Source organism: Carcharhinus amblyrhynchos, chromosome 4, assembly GCF_965287045.1.
Source record: "Carcharhinus amblyrhynchos chromosome 4, sCarAmb.v2.hapA, whole genome shotgun sequence".
NCBI lineage: Eukaryota > Metazoa > Chordata > Chondrichthyes > Carcharhiniformes > Carcharhinidae > Carcharhinus > Carcharhinus amblyrhynchos.
Window position 1 is genome coordinate 113264208 of NC_137327.1, and position 19025 is coordinate 113283232.

Here is a 19025-nt window from a genome sequence, read left to right on the forward strand (position 1 = left end):
AAACCATGCTGTCTCCAATCAATTCATTACTCTCCAAATAACTATAAATCCTATCCCGAATAATTTTTTCTAAAACCTTGCCCACAACAGAAGTGAGACTCACCGGTCTATAATTCCCGGGGAAGTCTCTGTTCCCCTTCTTAAACAATGGGACAACATTCGCTAACCTCCAATCTTCCGGTACTATACCAGAGGCCAACGACGACCTGAAGATCAGAGCCAGAGGCTCAGCAATCACTTCTCTTGCCTCCCAGAGAATCCTGGGGTAAATCCCATCCGGACCAGGGGACTTATCTATTTTCAGACCCTCCAGAATATCTAGCACATCCTCCTTATCAACTGCAACACTGTCAATTCTACTCCCCTGCAACCCAGTGTCCTCCTCAGCTATATCCATGTCCCCCTGCGTGAACACCGAAGAGAAATATTGGTTCAATGCCTCTCCAATCTCCTCCGGTTCCACACATAACTTCCCTCTGCTGTCTATAACTGGCCCTAATCTTGCCCTAACCAACCTTCTGTTCTTGACATACCTATAGAACGCCTTAGGATTCTCCTTAACCCTATCAGCCAAAGTCTTCTCATGTCCTCTTTTAGCCCTTCTTAGCTCACTCTTCAACTCCCTCCTAGCCAATCTAAAGTTTTCTAGTGCACTACCCGAGCCCTCACGTCTCATCCGAACATAAGCCTCCTTTTTCCTCTTAACCAACGAAAAGACTTTTTTTGTGCACCACGGTTCCCTAGCCCTACCAATTCCTCCTTGCCTGACAGGGACATACCTATCACGGACTCGCAGTAGCTGCTCCTTGAAAAAACTCCACATTTCAGACGTTCCCAGTCCCTGTAATCTCCTAGTCCAACCTATGCTTCCTAATTCTCTCCTAATAGCCTCATAATTACCCTTCCCCCAGCTAAAACCACTAGCCCGAGGTTCATGCCTATCCCTTTCCATCACTAAGGTGAACGTAACCGAATTGTTTATTTATTTGTCACAAGTAAGACTTACATTAACATTGCAATTAAGCTACCGGGGCGTTCCCCAAGTCGCCAACATTCTGGTGCTTGTTCAGGTCAGTGCATCTAACCAGCATGCCTTCAGACTGTGGGGGGGAAACTGGAGCATCCAGAGGAAACCCACACAGACATGGGGAGAACGTGTCGACTCCGCACAGACGGTGACTAAGCCGGGAATTGAACCCGGGTCCCTAGTGCTATGACGTAGCAGCTCTAACCACTGTGCCACCATATTGTTCTTTAAGTTATCTAATGAATCAGGTATATTTTTGCAATAAAGGGTCAGAAAATGCTGGTGAGAATAATTATAGACTCCCAAGAGTAATTCTGCTGCTGGGCAAAGCATTAAGAAAAAAAATTAGAGCTTGTAACAATGGCAATTTAATGATCGTGGCAGGTTATCAAATTCCTCCTGGGAATTCTTCACATGGCAGTCTCCAACAAAGGCACCCTGAGCTATACTGTGGTCTCACCTTTTAAACCAACTGGGAAATCCTCTGAGCTGCTGGTGGTGAAAAATAAAAGGTCTGTTGAATCATTGGAAAATTTATGAAAAAGGAAGAAATCAAATTGGCAAAGGTCATCAGAATGATGAATTTGTAGACAGGATTTGTGAAAGCAACCAAGTTGGTACAAAGCTATTTTAGTCCTAGTATATGTAATAAAGCAGGGTTAATTCCCTTTATTTAAATATTTCATGCGTGCATCACCTTGATGCACTCCCTTCACACCCAACTATCTGTCATTTGTTCTTAAAAGTTAAAAATTTTGTTGCAGTTTCTATAACTCTAACATTCTCCTTTTCAGTTCTGACGAAGAGTCTTTCGTTTCAAAATACTAACTGTTTCTCTCCTGATGGATGCTGGCAGACCTGCTAAAACTTTCCTGCATCATCTTGTTTCAGATTCTAACATACTATTTTGCTTATTTTGGGGTGAATTAGTAATCTCTTTAATACACTTCAGGTTGGGGGGGGGCGGGGGGGGCGCATTGGTTTGATTTGATTTATTATTGTCACATATTAAGATACAATGAATAGTATTGTTTCTTGCATGCTATACAGACAAAGCATACCATTCATAGAGAAGAAAACAAGAGAGTACTCAATGTCGTGTTACAGTCATAGCTGGGGTGTCAAGAAAAATCAACTTAGTGCAAGGTAGGTCAATTCAAAAGTCTGGTAGCAGTCGGGAAGAAACTGTCCTTGAGTCAGTTGGTAAGTGACCTCAGACTTTTGTATCTTTTTCCCGAAGGAAGAAGATGGAAAAGAATGCCTGAGGGGTGTGGGGTGTCTAATTAGGCTGGCCACTTTGCCGAGGCAGCGGCAAGTGTAGACAGAGTCAATGGATGGGAGGCTGGTTTGCGTGATGGATTGAGCTACGTTCACAACCTTTTGTAGTTCCTCCTGGTCTTGGGCAGAGCAGGAGCCATACCAAACTGTGATACAACCAGAAAGTATACTTTCTGTGGTGCACCTGTAAAAGTGAGAGTCATAGCTGATGTGCCAAATTTCCTTAGTCTTCTGAGAAGGTAGAGGCATTGGCGGGCTTTCTTAACTCTAGTGTTAGCATGGGGGTGGGGGGACCAGGACAATTTGGTGATCTGGACACCTAAAAACTTGAAGCTCTTGACCCTTTCTACTTCATCCACGTTGATGTAGATCAGGGCATACTTTTCGACTTCCTGAAGTCGATGACAATCTCCTTTGCTTTGTTGACATTTTGAGGAAGAGATTATTGTTGCCGCACCAGTTCACTAGATTCTCTATCTCGTTACTGTACTCTGTCTACTCATTGTTTGAGATCCGACCCACTTCGGTGGTGTCATCAAACTTGAAAATCGAATTGGAGGGGAATTTGGCCACACAGTCATAGCTGTGTAAGGAATATAATGCACTGAGAACACAGCCTTGTGGGGCACTGGTTTTGAAGATGATCATGGAGGTGGCGTTGTTGCTTAAGTTACTGATTGTTTTCTGTGAGTTAGGAAGTTCAAGATCCAGTTGTGGAGGGATAATCAGGAAGTTCATTGACCTGAAACATTAACTTAGTTTCTCTTTCCACACATGCTATCTGTCCTGACTATTTCCAGCATTTTGTTTTAATTTCAGCTTTTCAGCATCTGTTGCATCTTGTTTTTTAAGTTGAAAGAGCCACACAGGGAAGAGAGATAATGGTGTTTTTCCTAGACTAGAGAACCTAGAACACTGGGCACAATCTCAGTATAAGAGGTCAAACATTTGGGACTGAAAGAAAAATTGCTGCATTGAGAATTGTAAATCTTTGGAATTCTTTTCCCTGGAAGATTGTGGATGCTCCATCTTTGAATTGATTCAAGGCCAGAGTGGAGAGACTTTTGACCCCTAAAGGAACCAAGGGATATGAGAAGCAGGCAGGCAAGTTGATTTGAAGCTGAAGATTGTGGGAATGGCGCAGCAGGCTCAGTTCTATATGGTGTGCTGCTCATGTTTCTTTTGTATTTGCCTCTCTCTTTTCTGTATTGAATTTCATATGACAATGCCATGTTCGTTTGCGAGGACTTCATTTTGCTTGTGTTTTGTCAGTATTCCCTAGTATTTACTGTCCCCAGTTCTAATGTTGTACATACTGTCAAGTTCCATCTGTTTAGTGCCTCTTGATTAAAACTTGCAGAGAATCATATGGGCAGGATTCTCCAATCTCGCCTGTGCCCATCATTCTGCAAGTGAGACCGGAAATTGGGCCTTCTAACCAAACCTGAATTTACTTTGTGGTACCAGAGAATCCCCGCTACAAGGGTGGAGGTTTTCAGCGATAGAGTTTTATAGCACAGAAAGAGGCTCTGCAGCCCATATTGTCTATGCTAACCATTAAATACCTATCCATTCTAATCCAGTTTTCCAGCTTTCAATCCTTGTACACAATGGTATTTCAGGTGCTCATCTAAATGCTTAAATGTTGTGAGATTTGTGCCTCGACCACTCTTTCAGGCATTGAGTTCCCAATTCCCACCACCCTCTGGGTGAGAGTTATTCCTCAAATCCCCTTTAAATCTTAGGTGATTATTATTAATGGTTAGCAAATATATTTATTGATTAGTTCTTCTGGTAAATTATAAAAGTACGTGAAAGTTAAGGATATGTTGGTAATCTGTTCCGTAAACCTATAATTGAAATGAAGATTTGGATTACCAGAGTTTATTTGCAAGGCCACTTCAAATACTTCAGTAAATCAGTTTCATATTCAACAGTTAATGTTTATCATGTTACCTCCTGTTCACAAGATTTTTTTAAGGATCCAGTGTGTGAAAATAGGCTGTTTACATGTCAGAGCTGTTTTGAGATATGAAAACTAACTTGTCAAATTGCTTATTGTGAGGATTTAACCGTGGTTTCCATTCCTCATTGCTTAGTGCCCCCTGCTGGAAATTAGTGTGTGCCAGCAGTGCTGAACCAGGAAGCAACATAATACTTCCCAACCATACTCCAGGCTGAAAGGCCAGCCAACAGTCCAAAGTGGCACGTGAATGATGTGGGGGTGATCCCATAGGGTGTTTACAGATTGTATTTCCTCACCATTGGGCGAGAATGATTCTGAAAGTTTGGGGTAGAATGGAGTGGATACGAACTGGGGCGTAGTTATTTTGGATTAACTATTAGTTAGCCGGCTATATTTAACCTAGAGTCGTGCAAGTTTATTCCGTCATCAAACTTTGAAACTGACAGCTGTTTATCCCATATCTCTACCATGAAAGAAATCTAATTCCTTTAGAAATCGTATTAAAATCAAAGATCTGTGTTAATAGCAGGAAATTGAAACAATTTTGGGGATTTTCTGTTCACCCCCATCGTGAGACTGGAAGTACCACCTAAGGTCAACAGACCCATCAAATAGTCCATCCTGCCTGCAACGATTTGTACAGTGGGTGGAACCAGAAAATTTGCTCCAATCTTTTTTGTAGAGCAATGCTCTATTGTCTCAAACAGATTGTAGATTTGGATTTTTAATAGGATTTTATATTTTGAAAATATACTTATTTCATGTCATTCAAACAGGAAAAAGTAGGAATTTAATATTACTTTAATTGGTGATTGACTTCCAACTGGACCTTCTTTGAATTTTTTTGTTTCATTAGAGAGAGGATGGTTCGGCATTATAATTATTGCATATCAATTCTTTGTGGATTTTTTTGTTTGGTGAAAATATCCTGTTTCCAGCCATATACTTGTCCTCATTGTTAAATGATAGTCCTGATGAACAGAACATAAATACAAAGTGCTTTTTTTCTATTGACTCTAAGTTTTTGTGATTTTTTTTTTTCCTTTTTTTGCCTAAAGTATAGGCAGTACTATACTATGTACTGCAATTGTGGTTTCAGGCATGGGAATAGAGCTTCAAGATAAATTGTACTTACTGTAGTACAGGCTATGCAAAGACAAATTATGGTTGCAGTGTGCAGTCTGTTGGGCTATGTATCCTCTGATCCATGTGCCTGAGGCCCAAACTGCCAAATGCATGGAACATTGTTTGCATTATATTGCACTAAAAGTAAAAATCATGCTTACACATTCTGGTGATAACATTTTAAAAGTGCCAGAGAATGAAGATCCTGGACTCAATGATTCACGATTAGGAAATGCACAATTGAAACCCCCAGAGAAGAAGGGAACTGTGTGCAATTGGAGGCTGTTTTTAAGTTTTGGATGAGATTGAATTTGGCATTTTTTTTGCAAAAAAACATTCTGACATATATGAATTAAACAAATTAAGTTTCTGAATTGGAATGATGAGAGCAGGAGTTCGATATTTTGTACTATTATTTTGCTGATCTGAATTACTTATTATTTGAACTCCAATGAAAAAGATGTTACCAGCATTACTTGCTAAACAGTGATTTGTGATGCTGTTCAATTTTTGTCCTATGTTATATTTTCTGATTCATAGACTTTTTCTTGTGACCTCCAGAACTAGAGGGAAAAGCCTTTAATTATAAAAATGGGTAGGTTTATGACCATGATCTTTCAAGAGTTCCCAAATGCAGCTTGTGTATGTTCTTGATGCCTAGCCTGATGAGAGTTTTTACCAAGTTTAAGGGCATTGACCACACATCGCTGTCTTTTATCGGCACCCTCGAATACAGAAAAGTAAAATACAAAACTTGGGAACATTTTGCTGCTTTGAGGTTAGATTTCCCACCTGATAGTGATATACTTGTTAACACTCTGGTGCAAATGTAATCCATTTTGGTTCCTGTTTTGAGAAGTATTCTCTGTAGAACTAAATAATGAAGCATAACATTGCTTCTAAAACGATCTGCTCTGCCAAGAGAATGGTTTGCCAGCTCAAACAATATGACAAAGAATATTTTTGTTGAAAACTACTGTTTACAATAAGCCTCCTTTCAATGGGTAAAATTGCAAAAGACCACACGTTGAGAAAACAGGATTGCTTTCTGTTGATTGCTTTTTGTCCATGGCTTAACTGACAATAGTGGAAGTATCAAGCAGTTGGGGAGCAACTAAAAGATAAAGTGTTGCCATGCAATGTTTTACCAGTATCGTATCAAAAGTTTTTATTTTCTATTGGTCAGTCTGCCATTATCTTTGAAAAATGAAATTTCCTCCGTGATAGGAAATCTGCTTTTACTGATCTGTATATCGTGTCACATGGATGACTTGGAACATCTGCTCAATGATGCAGATCAAATGAAAGAATTCGCTTGAAGGCAGATGCACAGGAACTACCTTGTGTGACTGATGTTCAAGTGAGAGACTTTTTCAGTTTCAACCCTGAAGGTATTATAAAGCTGTGCCAGTTGTTTGACATAGTGAAATTGACTCTGGATATAATTAACTGTGCTGAGAAATATTTGAGAGATTATTTGACTAAGCTATTCTGTAAAACTATTGTTTATTTTTGTACAGCTAAACTATATTGTGCCTGCTGAACTTCATAAAATAAACATAGGGGAAAATTTTCATCATTGGCTATTTATAATGGAATCATAAATGCTCACGAAGGATGACTTTGAGGGATTTGACAGATCTTGCTTGCAACTGAAACTGTGAACATCCTTTTCAGCAAAACTTTTGTTACTGTGCCACCTGATATCCACAAGAAAAGATGTGGAAAATCTGGCGAGCTTCTGTTGCGGACTGAAAAGAGATTAGCTGTGGTGGAGAGTTTGAGGTGGGGGGGGGGTGCGGGAGAGTTGACAGAAATGCATCATGGAAGTCACTAGTACATGCTGCAAGGACCGTTTCCTTTTCCAAGTACATATGATTTAGAGCTGGAAAGATTAGTTTCCAAATAATAGAGAATAGACCAGGATAATTTGGGAAGCTGATCATTGGTAAATAGTAGTAAATGCTGACAAATGCAAAGTAATAAAACTTAGTAAAGAAAATGAACAGAATTCCAAGTTGTGTGTCTCTGGGCTAGAAGAAACAATATTGTCAAGAGTCTTGAGACATTCATGGATGGTTGACTGAAATCAGCCCAGTTTGCAGCAACAGTAAAACAAATTAATTGGATCTTGGAATGTATAGGTGGAGGAGTAAAACATATTCCAAGAGATCATTGTGTGTTTATACAAGGCCAATGATACAGTTGCATCTGGAGTATAATTCTGCAGTACTTCAAGGTACTGGAAGCTGATAAAGGGCAGCCAAACTGATAACTAACTTGAAGCATCTTTAAGCATCTAAGCTGTGTGCTTGATGAGTCAGGAGCTATTCCTTTTGGAAAAGGGATCTTTTGGGGCAATGACATTCAAACATTTAAAGTAGCTTAAGTAAATAGATGAATTGATCCCCAATAATATTTGCATGACTGTTGTAGAGATATGGCCTTAAACTTAAAGTTTATTTATTAGTCATAAGGTTTACATTAACAATACAATGAAGTTACTGTGAAATTCCTCCAGTCGCCACAGTCTGGCGCGTCTTCGGGTCAATGCTGCACGTCTTTCAATTGTGGGAGGAAACCGGAATACCTGGAGGAAACCTATGTGGAGAATGTGCAAATTCCACACAGACAGTGGCCCAAGCCGGGAATTGAACCAGGTCCCTGGCGCTATGAGGCAAATGTGCTAACCACTGCTACCACGCCGCTCTACTGTGCTACCGGGACAGTTTAGAGTCGAGAGGTTGTACATGCAGATAATATGAAAAAAAAATGAAGAGGATTTGTTAGCTATTGTAATTTGAAAGTAGTGTTCAGTTGAATGGTGTTAGTTCATGAACTGGAAGATGGGCTGATGAGTGTATTATTTTCTAATAACTATCATTAGTAATCCAATTCCCATCCAAGCATAGTACATATTAGAATATTTCTGCTGAGGCTGTTCACTGGAACAACTTTCTTCTGACACAACTATTGTGGGAACAGGCTGAACACTAACCATGACACATTTTTCAGGGTCCGTTCAATTCAAGGGAATCTCGTAGAATCATAAGAATCCCAACAGTACAGAAGGAGGCCATTCGGCCCATCAAGTCTGTACTGACCACAATCCCATGAAGGCTCTATTCCTGTAATCCTTCTAGTCCCCTGACATTACGGTCAATTTTGCATGGCCAATCAACCTAACCTGCACATCTCTGGACTGTGGGAAGAAAGCAGAGCACCCGGAGGAAACCTGCCCAGACACCGGAAGAAAGTGCAAACTCCACACAGTGATCCGAGGCTGGAATTGAACCTGGGTCCCTGGTGCTGTGAGGCAGCAGTGCTGCCCCGAATCTCTCAACAAACTTTCCCACATCAGGCAGCCTTGATTTGGAGTAGAGTGATAATGTTAGCAGAAATTCAGGTGTGTTAAAAATGGGCAGAGATCTGGTGTACTATCTGTTGGATTACTTTTTCAACAGTGTTCCCACAACACACAAGTTGTTTGGCTCATTGTTTCTGTATAGACTTTTTGAGAGAGATGTTGAATTAGTCCCATGCTTTTTCCCCATAGACCTGAAACTATTTCCTCTTCAAGAATTTATCCATTTCTTTTTAGAAGTTACAACTGAATCTATTTCCACCATCTTTGCAGACAGGGCTGTACTAGGGTTCTCAACTCCAACTGAACATATTTCGGGAAATATTGGCAGAAGCCACAGAATCCCAAAAATGTATACACGAATGTTGCTCAGACTCCTGTCTACAATTCCCCCCAACCATGGCACACGCACGCACACTTCCTTTGAGCACTGGGCACTGCTAAGCACCCAACTCTGTTTTTGCCCTCCAGCCTCTGATGGCACTGTCCTCCTGGCATTGTACATTTGCTGCCCACATTCTGGATGGGAGTTTTTGGCTGCGCTCATCCAAAAAATGGTCCATGTCCTTCCAGAACATAAAAATAAAGTTTATTTGGTAGTCACAAGTAAGCTTACATTCACTCTGTAAGTAAGTTACTGTGAAAATACTCTAGTCGCCAAACTCTAGCACCTGTTTGGGTACACTGAGGGAGAATTTTAGCATGGCCAATTCACCTAACCCGCACATCTTTAGGAAGAAACAAGAGCAGCCAGAGGAAACCCACGCAAACTGCACACAAACAATGACTTAAGTGGGAATTGAACCCTGGTCTTTGGTGCTGTGAGGCAGCAGTGCTAACCACTGTGCCACCGTACCATGGCAGCCGAGATGGGAAAATTCTACCCATAATCCCTGGGACTTTGACCTCACCTGCCTTCTGCAGATGCATTGATGCCCCTGCCTGCTCTTACTGTACTCAGCCAGCCAGTCAGGATTGGCTGCTGAGCAGCCTCCAAGTCTCCTGAGAAAATTATCCAGAGACATGACAATCACCGTTCTATTACTTAAGTATGCTCTTCATTACAACTGCATGTGAGAATTAGTGGGGATAAAAACAAGAAACTACACTTATGAGCACAGTACAGAGCCATCCACAATAGTGCTAATTTTTATGGCATGTTAATTGATTTATTTGAAAAAAGTTTTAAAATCTCCCAGATTCCTTTCAATAGTAAGCGGGTTACTGCTGTTTCCAGGAGACTCCCTGCCATTACGGGAGGCTTGGCAACCCGAGGCACTGTAAATCATAGCTCCCTGTGTAAAACAAATTCTCCTCAACTCCTTCCTGATTCTTTTGCCAGTTATCTTAAATCTGTGTTATCTGATTGCTGGTCCTGCTATGTGGAAACCTAACAGCTAATAATGTGTTGTTACTAACTTGAAATACACATTGTTTATCTCTGTAGAAGTAGTCACAAGTATGTCTGGGGAGAAACAAGATATACTTTAAACATTTATAAATTTGATCACATGCTCATCCCAAACATAATTGTGCACTTGACAAGTTACTGAGGGGAAGCAGAGAAGGGGATTCACTTGAAATTTTATATACAGCAATCTTCGCATTCTCCTCTTTGTCCATTCTTTATGTAAAACCTTTGGAGCAGTATGGATTGGATACAGTTTCCAATGTCTGCAGCACGTATAATGGTTTTTTAGTAGGTGTGGTAATGGAGTTCCCCACAGCTTGAAATAGTAAGTTTATCAGAATGTATACGTTTCAAGTCCAAAGCAGCCCTGATACAGTAATTTCATGAATAAATTAATATCTAATACATAATTAGCAGTAAGCATAATAGTCAATGGGAGGACACGAGGAAGCTCAAACAGATGAATCAAGTCAATTATGGGCAAGACAACTTCCTTCAGATTGTCACCCACCAATGCCTTTCAGTTGATGCATCAGCACACCTCTATGTTGACTTCCACATGGAAGCAACACTGAGGAGGGAAAAAGCCAAAGGATATATCCTGGGCAGGGTGACTTCAGCATTCATTACTGAGTGGCTTGGTAAGGTCATTACTCATCAATTTGGCTGAGTGATCAAGGGAACATGCCAAATTCTGCCTGAGCAAGTGGTGAGAGAACCAAAAAGAGTGAGAAAGCTACTTTATCCCAGCTGCTTGATCTACCTTTTAAAGATTTATCAATCCATGGTAGTAATGGTCAGCATCACCATTGCACAGTCCTTGTGGAGACAAAGTTCCATCTTTGCACTGAGAACATCTTCCAGTGTGTTCTGTAGCACTGAATGGAATTGATTTAAAACATATCTAGCAACTCAAAACTGGAAATTCATGACACACACCGTGGACCACCAGCTGCAGCAAAATTGTATTCCATTCATCTGTAATCTCATGGCCTGACATATCTCTCTCCATCAAGCTGGAACAACCCTGCTTCAATGAGCAATATTAGAGAACATGTTAGAAATAGCGTCAGGCATGTACAAAATTGAGAAATCAATCAGGTGAAATGACAGCACAGGACCCCATGCATGACAGTGCCCCTAGCCAAGCTGTTTCCAGTACAGCTACAACACTACCTGATGGCAACATAGAAAATTACCCAAATATGTTCCTTCCACAAAACACAAGACCAATCCAATTTGGCAAACAAAATATTAGAAGGTGCCATTGACAGCACTAGCAAATGACCCTAACACAGCAGTTAACTGCCCACTTTGGTTTCAGTCAGCGTTATTCGGCTCCAGACACTAAAGCTTTGGACCAAATGTGGACAAATCAGCTGAATTTGAATTGAGATGAATTTTTCATCAAGGAAACATTTGATGGAGTGTGACAACAAACAACCCAACAAAATTAAAGTCATGGGAATCTGGGAGTTAGTTCTCAATTGTTGGAGTCATAGCACAAAAGATGATGGTTTACATTGCTGGAACCTAATTACCTCAACCCCAGGATGTTGCTGATGCAGTTTCTCGGGTCACACATTTGTGCTACAAGACCCACATGATATTTAAACCTGAACTATAAGTGGCAAGCACAGTAAGTAGTCTCACAACACCAGGTTAAAGTCCAACAGGTTTATTTGGTAGCCTGAGCTTTTGGAGTGTTGCCCCTTCATCAGGTGAGTGAAGTTGGGCTTTAATCTGATGTTGTGAGACTACTTACTGTGCCTACCCCAGTCCAACGCCAGCAACTCCACATCATGTGGTAAGTTACATTTGTGCAACATGTACATTAAGCAGTGACCATCTGCAATGAGAACCTAACTACCTCTCTTGACAGTCAATATCATAACTGCTATTGAATTCTTCCACCAGTGACATTCTGGGCATCATCATTGACCGGGAACTTAGTTGGACTAATCGCTTAACACGTGGCATCAAGAGCAGATCAGAGTTTGTGAATTTTGCGGTTAAAAAATTTTGGTCTGACTCTCAAGCCTGCTTTCATCTACAAGATGCACATCCGATGTCTGATGAATATGTTGCAATTGCCTGGATGAATTGAGTACAACTAATACTTTGGAACACTGTCAATCATCTTTAAACATTCACCTCCACTGATTCACAGTGGTTGCAACATGAACCATTTTGCAAGACGCATTGTAGCGACTTGCCAAAGTTCCTTCAACAAACCTTCCAAACCCACCGCTTCCACCACTGAGTGATGAGAGCAGTAAGCACATGGGAACAATACCACCACCTATAAGTTCCCTTCCAAGATACAATCACCTTGGTGTGGAACTATATTAATATTTCATCACTATTATTGGTCAATGTCTTGAATCTCCCAAACAACACTGGGTGTTCTGACACTACAAAGATTTGGGTGACTTTTTTAGGGCCTTATTGATGGGTAATATTACTGGCTTTGTCAGCGATGTACACAACATATGAGCGAATGAAAAATAAAACCTCCAGAATCTGTTTGACATCAAATCGCCCACTGAAATGATGTGGGTAAGTGTAATAAACAAATGCCATTTGTTCACTGCTAACTAAATTTTGGGCCATTAAATATTTGGCCCTTGTTTCAATTAAAAAATCAACTGTTTGCTATTGTGGAGCTGGTACTTCAAATTGTTTTTAATAAATGTATTACTCCTGTATGCACAATGGCTTCTATTTTGAATATTATGCTCCCTTGAATAGGTTCCTATAAAGATGGCAATATAAAACATTAATATCAGTAAGATATATACAGGGTTAATATATATGTATTTGTATTATGAGGAGGAAATAATAATTTGGAGACAAATTCCTGGTTATTCCAAGTGATTTGTTTTCTCATACAATTTAGCAAATAGCTATAGAAAATATAAGACTTACACAGGATTCACTTGATCAAGTAACAGGAAAACTCTTAGACCCAAATCTTCCAGCCCCTGCGGTGTAAATGAAAAATGTAAGTGTATAGATGGCCATTGTATGATGAATGGCTATTTGCTCATCTCTTCCAACATCTCTCATGTTTGAAAATAATTTCCAGATTATTCCTGTGAAGATCTTTGGGATGATTTACTTCTACATTATAAGGTGCTAAACAAATGACTTTCTTCACAGGTGTTGTCAGACCAGCTGAGTTTTTCCAGCAACTTTGTTTCTATTTGTAGGTACATTTATTTATCATTCAATTGTTCCATCACACATATCCAGCCAACAGAAATTCAATTACACAGGAAGTTACGGGGTCATCATTATTCTAGATGGACCTACAATGAATTGTCAGTGTATCAAATTTTCACCTGAATTTTCTTTTCAGTCCAATAGTATATCTCGAGAGTTTGTCTTTTTCAGCTTGGATTTGTTTGAAAATAATTTCAAGACTTAACACAGTGGAGTAGTGGTATTGTTGGGAGTAATATAGACATTAATTAATGTATTGATGGGTAACATTTTTTTCTTTCCATAACACTGCTAAGCCCAGTAAAATTTTAGCGTTCATTCTTTCATTGTGCCTTTAAACTGTAAATCTTTGGAGAAACCAGGGAATTATTAAAATATAGAACTCAGAACCATTAGAAGTTGAGGTGAAAATCATAGTTGTATTTAAGAGAAAGTTAGTTTAACACTTGAAGGGTAGAAGAAGACTTGTTGAGCTGCTGATTATTCTGTTCCTGTGCTGTAAATACTTCATAATCTGAGATTGCTTAAGTTTGAAAGTAGAGGGCAGAACTCTGCTGCTCCTGTGCTGAGAAGTAAAAACAAATGCCATTGCAAATTAACAGCATCGTGGTTAATTTTGTAAAGAGTGAATCTGTTGCTGTCTCCTGTTCTATATCCAGAGAAGTTGGATGTTCTAATTTTTTATGATTCCATTTAATTGGCCATGAATTATTTTTTCAGGTATCTAATAAATGGAAGTTTTGTGGAAGGCTTTTTCTAAATGGTATTTTGGGAAGTATGGGAATTCTTGTTTATTTAGCAGCAATTATTAGTTTTCAGTGTAGGTGTGCATTTAAATTGGGGGTAAGGGAGGCCATTACATTTCTTCTGTCCAAGTAACATGCTTTTAAATGGACTTTTCAAAATTTTAATAACGATTGCAAAATATTCAATGCAAGTATCTTTCGATGAAATTGTAATTTTTAAAAAATGTAGGTCATCTTGTACATCAGGAGTAAAGATGTCTGTCATACCAAATTAGGTCATTGTGCTGAACATGCTTCATAGAACGAAAACGGGCTATGTAAAAAGACAGCCTATCCAGCGGCAAGGATCTACTACAAAAGCTGCGCATTACTTGCGGCATAGTAACCCACAGATGTGATACCAAACACATTGGCCCCAAATATTGTTGGGTCAGATTGCAGTGTTGGGTTGGAAAATGGCTTGTTAAATATTAAAGACTGTTTCCAATCGAAGTATTCTTGCCATTTGTTTATTTTTAGTGGAAATAGAAATCATGTGTGTTGGGCAAGGAAACCTTTTTTTTGTAAACAGTGACAATGGATGTTTTTGGGTTTATAGAATATTAGATCTCTGCTTATTTACAAAATCCTTGAGTGAACACTTTATGCATCAAGTCACATTCAAATTGGTAAAGCTTTCATACTCTAACTGATACTTATAAATTGTGGTAGTTTTGCAGGCCACACAAAAATAATCACGCATCCTTGCTCACGGTCATTTAATTTTTAACTTGAACGGAAATTTGACCTCTTTTGTAACATGAAACTGTTAAAACTGGATAGTTGGGAATTTTGTGAACTTGATTTACTGCTGCTTTGTCCTTGTGATGGCCCCGGGTGCAGGCTTCAGTGCCTCTGACTGAACACTCATGCTATGGTTTGGCTTTTCCATAGTTAAAGGTAGGATACAGTTAGACTGCAGATGTAGTCCAGACAGTGGACAAGAGCACCGTGCACTGTACTTACTGTGTGCATGCATTTTTGTGTGCATGTACAAAGCTCTATTCCTTGGGCAGCTACCTCCTAATGATCAAGAATAGATTTCAGGTAAAAAAAAAACTGTGGAAAGCTCAGTTTGCATAAGATCACAAGGTATTTCAGTTATCCATTTGGGGATTTGTATCCTTTTACTGACTGCTTGCACTGCACTGAGTGTTGACGAACTACAAGCCACCTTTGCACTGGAGGTAATTTAGTAGTTTGGGTGGTATGGCAGCACAGTGGTTCTCACTGCTGCCTCACAGCATCAGGGACCTGGATTCAACTTTGGCCTCGAGTCAGTGTGTGTGGAGTTTGCACATTCTCCTTGTGTCTGCATGGGTTTCCTCCTGGCGCTCCCACAGTTCAAAGCTGTGAGAGTTAGATTGATTGGCCATGCTAAATGACCCCTTACTGTCAGGGTATTAGCAGGGTAGATATGGAGTTATAGAGATGGAGCCTGGTGGGTTTGTTGTTGGTGCAGACTCGATGGGCCGAATGGTCTTCTGCACCAGTGATTTTGAGATTTCTAAGATTACTATTGCTCACCTTGATGTGTCTGATTCTGATCACTGACCTATTAAGTTATACTGACATTTGTGTATTGTCATGTACCCAAAGGTGCTTCACATTGATAAAAATGGCTTTTTTCCTGGTAATTCTGACATACAGGTGTATCTTCTCTACATTTCATCCCAAAGATGAGTGTGAGAAATAAACTTGTGATCCCAGAAGGTTAAAACATCCTGTGAGCATTGTATTTATATTTAATCAATTTGGGACAACTTGGAAACATGTATACAATTTGCTGGTAAAGATCATTTAAACAACAAACTACTATTTTTATATTGAGTATGAGCTGGACTTCTAAACTATTAAAAAAATACACATGGAAGTACGTGCAATTGCATAGATTAATGGAAAAATAACTTGTGGCGCATCCTGGCATGCCCTTGTATATATAAAAAGAAGTATGCAATTCTGTTGCCACTTAATGGTCATATAAGCAAAAGGTCTTAGAACCCAGGTTACCTCGATATGGATCCTGTCAGTGGATTATAAACAGCTCAGGAATTTCTTCTTAATAATTTGAGATCATCTGCAGTTGCCTTTGTCAACTACTTGTCTTCCTCATTCTCCCCAGCTGTCATGCAGTTTCACCTGTCTCATTTTTGCTCCCCCACCCCTGCTGTCAATTCTGTGTAATTTATTGTCTATCTGTTTGATTTACTGCACTCTACTTCACTGGTTCAAGTCCTACCCAAGAACCTGAGCACCAAGATAAATGTTGATACTCTATAATAAACGTAAATTACTGTGGATGCTGGAATTTGAAACCAAAAAAGAAACTGCTGGAAAATCTCAGCAAGTCTGGCAGCATCTGTAAGGAGAGAAAAGAGCTGATGTTTCAAGTCCAAATCATAGAACCCATACAGTTGAGAAGGAGGCCATTTGGCCCATTTGAGTCTGTATTGACAGCAGTCCCACCAGGCCCTATCCCTGTAACCCGACATATTTACCCTAGCTAGTCCTTCTGACACTAAGGGGCATTTTAGCATAGCCAATTAACATAACCTGCACATCTTTGGATTTTGGGAGGAAACCAGAGCACCTGGAGGAGACCCACGCAAACATGGGGAGAATGTGCAAACTCCACACAGATAATGACTCAAGGCCAGGCCGGGTCCCTGGCAGTGAGATAGCAGTGCTAACTGGTGTGCCACTGCCGCGGATGATTCTTTGTAAAAGCTCAAGGCTGAAACTCTAGTTCAGTACTGGGGGAGCGCTGAGATGCCATCTTTCAGATGAGACAGACAATGGCCTGTATGACTCTTTGGGTGGACACAAAAGATCCTTTGGCATGATCATGGAGAGAGGGGGAGTTATTCCTGGTGTCCTGACCCCTCTCAATGCCACAAAAGCACATTGAAAGCTATTATCACATTACTGTTTGTGGTTGCTTACTGTATGCAGATTGGTTGCCATTTTTCCTACATTACAGCAGTCTCTTCACTTTAAAAGCACTTCATTGGCTGTAAAGCACTTTAGGATCCTTTATAATTGTGATTATATATATTTTGCAAGTCTTTTTACTCCTGGCCACTGAATAAATCTTTGTCCCATGTTTGTTTGATATAGTTTAAACTTCCACATTATCTTCCTCCTTTTCAAAACTGGTATCATCAACTATTTCTTCCCAAAAACAACAGACATCCTTCAGCTTTCAAGCCATTCAGCCCATTGGGTCTACACCAACCCTCCCTAATATTTTATCAGGCCCTACCCTGTTGCCTTATCCCCACAGGCCTGTGCATATACCATGACTAATCCATCTAGCCTACATGACCAGTCTACCGGAGTATAGATACGCGGAGAGACCTGGGGGTGCAAGTGCACAAGTCCCTGAAGGTGTCGGTGCAGGTGCAGAATGTGATGAGGAAAGCGTATGGTATGTTAGCCTTCATAGGAAGAGGTATAGAATATAAGAGTAGGAGTCTGATGTTGCAGTTGTATAGAACGTTGGTTAGGCCTCACTTGGAGTACTGCGTCCAGTTCTGGTCGCCGTACTACCGGAAGGATGTAGAGATCCTGGAGAGAGTGCAGCGGAGATTTACCAGGATGCTGCCTGGTATGGAAGGGCTGTCTTACGAGGAAAGATTGAACGAACTTGGGCTGTTTTCCCTTGAGAGACGTCGGCTGAGGGGGGATCTAATAGAGGTTTATAAGATTATGAAGGGGATAGATAGAGTAAATGGAGGTAAGCTTTTTCCGCTATTAGAAATGGATAGAACGAGGGGTCACGGGCTTAGGGTGAGGGGGGCTAGGTATAAGACAAATATTAGAGGGCAGTTTTTCACGCAAAGGGTAGTGGGGGTGTGGAATGCACTACCGAGTAAGGTGGTGGAAGCAGGCACGCTAGGGTTGTTTAAGAGTCACTTAGACAGCCACATGAGCGGGCTACATATAGGGGGATATAGCAGGCCTTACTAAACATTGTAGGCTTGGGATTACGTTTTTGCCTCAGGGATGTTACAGTCTTTGTCTGTTTAATAATGAATTTTTTTGTCTCCACAGGCATTTTAAGTCCAGCAAGGGGCATGCATGCGGCAGGTTGTAGTGGGCTGCTCTTGGACGTTGCTTCGGGAGTTGCCTATTGCTTCATGTCGTTAGTGTGCTTAAACTGGACCATCTCAAGGGCAACATGACAGCTCAGAGACTATCTCTGTTGCTGTGCGGACACATGGATTTGGGCCTGTGTCTGTGGGAGTTTGCACGTTCTCCCCGTGGTTGCGTGGGTTTCCTCCGGGTACTCTGGTTTCCTCCCACATCCCAAAGATGTGCTTTTAGGCTGATTGGGTACTAAATTGTCCCTAAATTGGACCTCCCTGATCATCCTACATTAGGCGTAGACTAAAATCATGAATAGGTCACTGAGACAGTGGGACGGCGGCGCGGGCTCGTTGGGCCGAAGGGCCTGTTTCCCGTGCTGTGTTGTTCTTTGTTCTTTGTTCTTGTACCTAACCTGCATATCTTTGGAATGTGGGAGGAAACTGCAGCACTGGAGGAAATTCACACAGACATGGTAAGAATGTGCAAACTCCACACAGATAGTCACCCTAGGCTGGAATCGAACTCGCTTGAGGCAGCAGTGTTAACCACTGTGCCACCATGCCTTTGTTTCTGTTTGATTCTTCATTCCCCCTTTTCTGTGGATAATAAAGATTTTATTTTTTGATCAAGATGGATCATGAAATTGTTGTCCAGGAAGAATCTGCTTTTGCCTGTGAGGTGCATTCCACAACTAAGAATAAGACACTATGATTCAAATTTCGAAGGTTGTCTTTAATGCCTTTAAAAGGAGACGT

At 40.6% G+C, this 19025-nt stretch overlaps 1 protein-coding gene across 5 annotated transcripts in view; it reads left to right on the top strand.

The window, feature by feature from the left end:
- The window catches only part of lrch2 (leucine-rich repeats and calponin homology (CH) domain containing 2), a 188811-nt gene that overhangs the window by 58741 nt on the left and 111045 nt on the right, over window positions 1-19025 (top strand). The gene's annotated exons all lie outside the window — the stretch shown is intronic.